Raw genomic sequence first — 6,000 nt, forward strand, 5'->3', positions numbered from 1 at the left:
ATCGGTGAAATCTTAAGCATTCGATGTATGCAAGATTGGTGCAGACAGTAAGGTAAGTGCTTAGTATTCAACAGGTTGCTGGTTCGGATCCAGGTAGGGTAGACGAGCCCTTATTCATCTCATTAGTCAGTATGTCACACTATTTCGTTGATGACTCGACTTAGAGTGACTGGATTGCGGTTAAATAGGTGTTATCATCTTTGCTACGTTCCTAAGAAGCAGAACAGTTAAAATTTTTGCCTGGAAAATGTGAAATGCTCGTGTTTGAGCGAAGTGAAAAGTCGAGTACAACGTACCCTTATTCATCCTACCATTTGAGCTAATGCGTTGAAGAGAGATAGCAGATACTGTTCTAACTAATGTGTTCAAATGGGTGAGATGAATAGAGGAGCTAAGATGAATTAGGGAGCAGTTACCCTACGTGATATGATATCCAACAAGGTAATACAATTTTTCTCTAACTGTAACGTAACACTAATAAAAGAATATGGCTTCCAAAGAGATTGATGGCGTGTGTAACTTGAAATAAATGTCTTTTTTAACAATTTTCCTATGATAATTCTCTCAGCTGAATAGCGGTAACGAAAAGGTTTATTGATAAAGCTGAACTGTGGTTTTCTTCAGGCTGTATACGTGCTGAAGAATTGTTCTTTCATGTGTCTTAATCAGACAAGCTGAATAAATTCTCCAAATCCCGGATGTTTAAGGGTGGAATAAACGATATATGATTACACGTATACTTCCAATGTTTAGCTAGAGCTGAATAAAGCAACTGTTAAAACGTTTATAAAACCACGAAATGTTTGTTGGGTATGGAAGCGTCGCTGAGTCGGGGGCCTTCCTTAAGTAGGTATTACATCAACATTTCCTACCCTATCCTAAGTATCGGTGAAGATGGTCGTGGCCGGCAATAACGATTCTCATGCTATTGGTTTACTGAACTCATAAGAGATAAAGTTCATTCCCGATCATTTATCTCACAAGCAAGATGAGTTGAGCTACCTATAGGCAACATGATAATCGTTAGTATGCAATCTACGAATAGCACCGTGCTTCGCAACGCAACGCAAAAACGGTGCGGCGTCTCACCCGCACATGCGGCATCTCTCCCGCAATGACCTTTTTTGTAAAATGTTCGTGGAAATTTGATGAATTTTTTTTCATGACAGTAACCATATCACAGTATTTTAGAAACTTGTTGCAATTCACAAAAATGGTTTCATCAATTATTGAATGGTTTACTTTGATGCAGGATCGATTTTTAGAAATGTGCGGCATCTCTCCCTAAATTATCATATCTATCATATGGCGCAGAGAAATTTGAAATCGATGAACAAACAGCTATGATATGACAAGTCAAAGTGGCGTTCCTATTTGTTCTCGTTTTATTCTTTATACTGTAACTTACGGTAGGCAACTCTATTCTCCAATTTAGATAGCCGGTCAAAGTAAGCGTTCCCTTTTTGACTCCCTTGGTATTCCGAGTGTTAATATCACGTATATGGCACCCCTATCCCATTTGCATTGAACTGACATAAGTCAACATCTCAGCGGGCACACAAATTATGGGCCCCAGTGACAGTTCAAATTTTCTGCTTGTTTTGCTACAAGCTCGATTTTCACTTGCCAGATACCGTACGGCATGACTAAATTTTTAGACATTTGTTAAAAAGCGAAAATATTGGATAGCTAATTGAAGAAATGTGTTGTTTTGGACATGTCGGTGAATAACAAAAACTTTAGACCATGGTGCACCACCAAATTAAACGAAATCGACTATCACAAAATTGTGTCGAATGAAATCGATTCTGTTTATTGTGGATCGACCCTAACGCGACGTTTTAGATGTTGGCATAGAAATCATGGCGGCGTAACAGATACCTGGTTAATATCTAAGAACATTGCCAAATATGCTCTTCGCTAGCATAGGTCATTTGAATTTCTCTTGAGATCAACGCAAGACAAACGTTCGTCCCTTTGCCTTTGCGGAAGCCAAATTATTTATCTAACAGTAAGCCATTTGCTTCGACCCAATTGTTGAGGTGGGGTGGGATCATTCTTTCGGACAACTTACGGTTACAGGACAGCATTGCAATCGGTCGATACGAGTTTTGGTCAGCCTCTGGATTTTTTTTCCTGGTTTTTGGATGGCGATAATCTTCATTTGCCCCCAGTCATGAGGGACAATGTTACCCTCAAGAAATTTATTAAATAAATTCGGTTGTATACGATTCCCTAGAAAGCCATTTCCCAGAATTCCACGAAGATGGTTCAGTACGGGATCGTGATGCTGTTGTGAAACAAATGGGGAAAGAGAATGGAGATAGAAAGCGAAAGGCCAAACATTCCGAAATACGAGAGGGTGATGCTGTATTGGCCAAACGAACACGAAAGAAGAATAAATTAGACACAAATTTCAGTAACGAGGAGTACATCGTGCAAACAAAGTAGGGCTGACACAATCCTCAAATCGGGTTTTTCGAATTTGGAATTTTTGGATTCGGGTCGGGTTCGGGTTTTGAATAGATCAAAACCAGAGAGAATAGGGATCCCTATTCTCTTTGATCAAAACCAAACATTTATTGGCGTTTTTACGTCTATACACATCATTCAGTCTCTTTTTTCAGTAATTAACTTTACTTCGTGATACGAATGGATGACCGTACTAAATTTTACCACCTTTGAATCGCTAAAATTCGTCATATTTTCTGGTTCTCAAATATTGTATTTTGATATTCATGTATAAAATTTCTTCTCTTTAGATTCGCAAAGTACCCGAGTTATTTTATTTTTTAAACAGGCACTCATGTGAGAGCATTCATCAATAAGTGTTACGTATCTAAAATCTCTATGCGATTTATTTTTCATGATAATCCTCAACAAAACGAAATCAAAGAAAATTTGTCTGAAAATATTGGTTCAAGCGAGTAGAAATCTACGGGAAGAAGAGACAATACAAAACTATCTATTGATCCTGCTCTGAATAGTAATGCTTTTTGATACATATTGAATTACAATCGTAAATTAAGTTTTAACTAGCACTTTGAGCAACATATGGAAACGGCAATACAAAATCCGCCAATTGTTTGAGCAGAGCACGCAGTACTTTTGCGAACAATTTCTTAAAAATAGCTCATATGGTAATAGCAAATACAAATTTGTATTTGGTAATAGCATACTAGCGCTACTATCAAATCAGTGTTACATGTATAAAACAAGCACTTTTTGTCAGAATTAGTGCTTCGAAATATCAAAATCAGTTACCTATTTCTGCTTGCATTTACCGAAACCAACATTCAGATTCACCGCCTTCCTCATTTATTAACTTTCCGACCGACTGAAATTTCATGCAGAAGCGGGTGATTGAGTGCAGAAGAAAAAAAATTATAAATTCATTCGCCAACCAAAACATTCATTTATTATTATGTGGACAGTTTGAAGGCAGAAACTGGCATCTTCTACATTTTCGAGCATAAGTTAACTGCGTAATCTATATCTGGTGCAGTTTTGCCGTCTCAGAGCCGGCATAGAAACAAAATTCAGTTTGCTTCTGAAACCGAACCTGTCCGAACCTGGATGCGCTGTGTCGGGAGAACGAGTGACCAACCAAACATTTCATTCATCGCGCCGGGCATGAATTGAATTTCGTTTTCTTTCAAGTTCACACAGGGATGTGATGGTAACATTACAAATTCTGCATTCAATAATAGTATATATAAATGCGAATTCCTCTCGCCAGTTTTACCATAGGCAGATATAACTGGACGCATATGGTGCTACTTCAGGTTCGAAAATTGCTATAATTCTTAGGTGAGCCTTGGATTCAGCTCGGGTGCATAGAATTAAATATCTTCGGAATCTTCGGTTGATTCTCCAATCTCCATATTAACAAGTCCGGTTCAGATCGGTTTTCTCAAATTGTAAATTTTCTGGTTCGAATCGGGTTCGGGTTTTTTAAATGTTGAAATTATCGGGTTCGGGTCGGGTTTTACTAAATTTTTATTCTCGGGTTCCGGTTCGAAAAAATTGAAACCCGACCATCTCTATGTTGGAGCAAGTTCAGGATAACCTTGGCCATTCTCCAAGTGGCTTTGCTTCTAAAATAGTTCTTCCAAAGATGGTGATACTAGGGTAACCAACCTAATTTGGACCCCTACATATTTTGGACCCTGTTAATGTATTTGCCTCCTACACTGCCAAGTTTCTCTGCATTTGTTTGGTTTGATGCAGCAATTACATTCCTTGGGTTGTCTATTAAGTTTCAATAGCATTAGTTCATCTCTAATTGTTTAAAATTAAACAGAATCCATAGTTTTCAAAAATATCACCGAAAACGTTTCATGTTTCAACGATAGCCAAGAGGAACCGGTGGAAATGAATTTTCAAATTGGATTTAAATGCACAATTATAATTTTTTTATCGATTTAATTAGTTTGTCTAATTTGGTATTATGCATGTTATGTGTTTGAAAAGGTTTCTTCGTAAAGTTTTATCTAAAAAATCTTAAATAAATGGCGTCCACAATATGTCTTAAAAAATTGATATCAACTTATTTTGGACACCCCTTGATTTTCTTTCTTCACAGCTATTTGTCGAGTTTATCGAGTTAGAATAATCAAAACAGTTAAAAAATTCGGTCGCCTGCTCTTTTTGGTCAAATTATTTAAAAATGTTCAAACAAATGGATGTCGAAAATCAAACGATTGAGGAACATTTCATTGAAGACCATAATACGAATAAAGAGGAAATCCATGTTGAAGAACATTTGTAGTTCGAATTTGTTGAATTCGACGAGCTATATGTTGACAAATCTAAGAGACATATCACAGCTAAATAATGATAATAAGAGTGTGCTTGCTGAATTCCTAGAATCGCCTGAAACACTCACACAAACAGGAACATCACGATTCAAGCGACGTAGTCCTGCTGTTTTAACATTGCGCCGAACAGTTGAATACCACAAGGCGAAAACTGAAGAAAAAAGGAAAGTAAAGGAAGAGAAACAAAGAAAAACCGAGCTTAGAAAGAATAACAAGAAACCACCTCGTAAACAAAAGAATTAAAAATTAATATTTAGTACAAGTATTTTAGACGAACTTTGATTTATTATCCACTTGAGGATGTTACTCCATGATACTGTTGCAGATAAATTGTTACACGAAATATATTATTGGTAACTCTATTGCATAACATTTAATGCTACTTTGTTAAGTCTGCAGTAACGTAATTGTACCGAAAATTTTCCTATTTCTCAAAATGATAGAACTAAAAAAATACGTCATGCGTCATGGAAGGCTGACTTCCATATAAAGATTAATGTACCATTTTTGATTGGCAGTCACTGATTTGCTTATGTTCTTCTTTCACGCATTAAATATACTGCAAAGAGAACGAGTCAGTTTAGTAGAAAAATGTTCACTGTTTCCAAAATATATTCAGTCACATTCAGTGTGTCCAAAATATGCTTGGAACGCTGTCCAAATTAGTGTGGAAGGGTCCGAAAAGTGAAAAATTCATGTTGTAAAGAAATGTCATTCGAAGCGGGTTCGGGTTTTTAAATTTTGAAATTGTCGTGTTCGGGTCGGGTTCGAGTTTTACAAAATTTTTATTCTCTGGTTCGGGTTTGAAAAAATTTAAACCCGACCATCTCTACTTTTGAGCGAGTTCAGGATAACCTTGGTCATTCTCCAAGTGACTTTGCTTCTAAAATAGTTCTTCCAAAGATCCAAGATGGAAGAGAACTACATCAGACCAGAAATGTTGCGTTGAGTTGCGTTGCGTTGTGACGATCAGGGATGCTAAAGGTACTGGTAAACTACATTTTTTTCGGTATATTTACATTTGCACAAGCCGTACAGCCCGCTACAGCGACACATCACTACAGCTCGTGCCAGAACGGTAGTCAAATCGAGTACATTTTCCCGTAGAGAAGTAGAATACATTTTTGTTTTGCTGCTGTACTCCGACTGCTCGGTGAGAGTGTGACGTTGTAAAGTTTGT

Source organism: Topomyia yanbarensis, chromosome 2, assembly GCF_030247195.1.
Source record: "Topomyia yanbarensis strain Yona2022 chromosome 2, ASM3024719v1, whole genome shotgun sequence".
Lineage (NCBI taxonomy): Eukaryota > Metazoa > Arthropoda > Insecta > Diptera > Culicidae > Topomyia > Topomyia yanbarensis.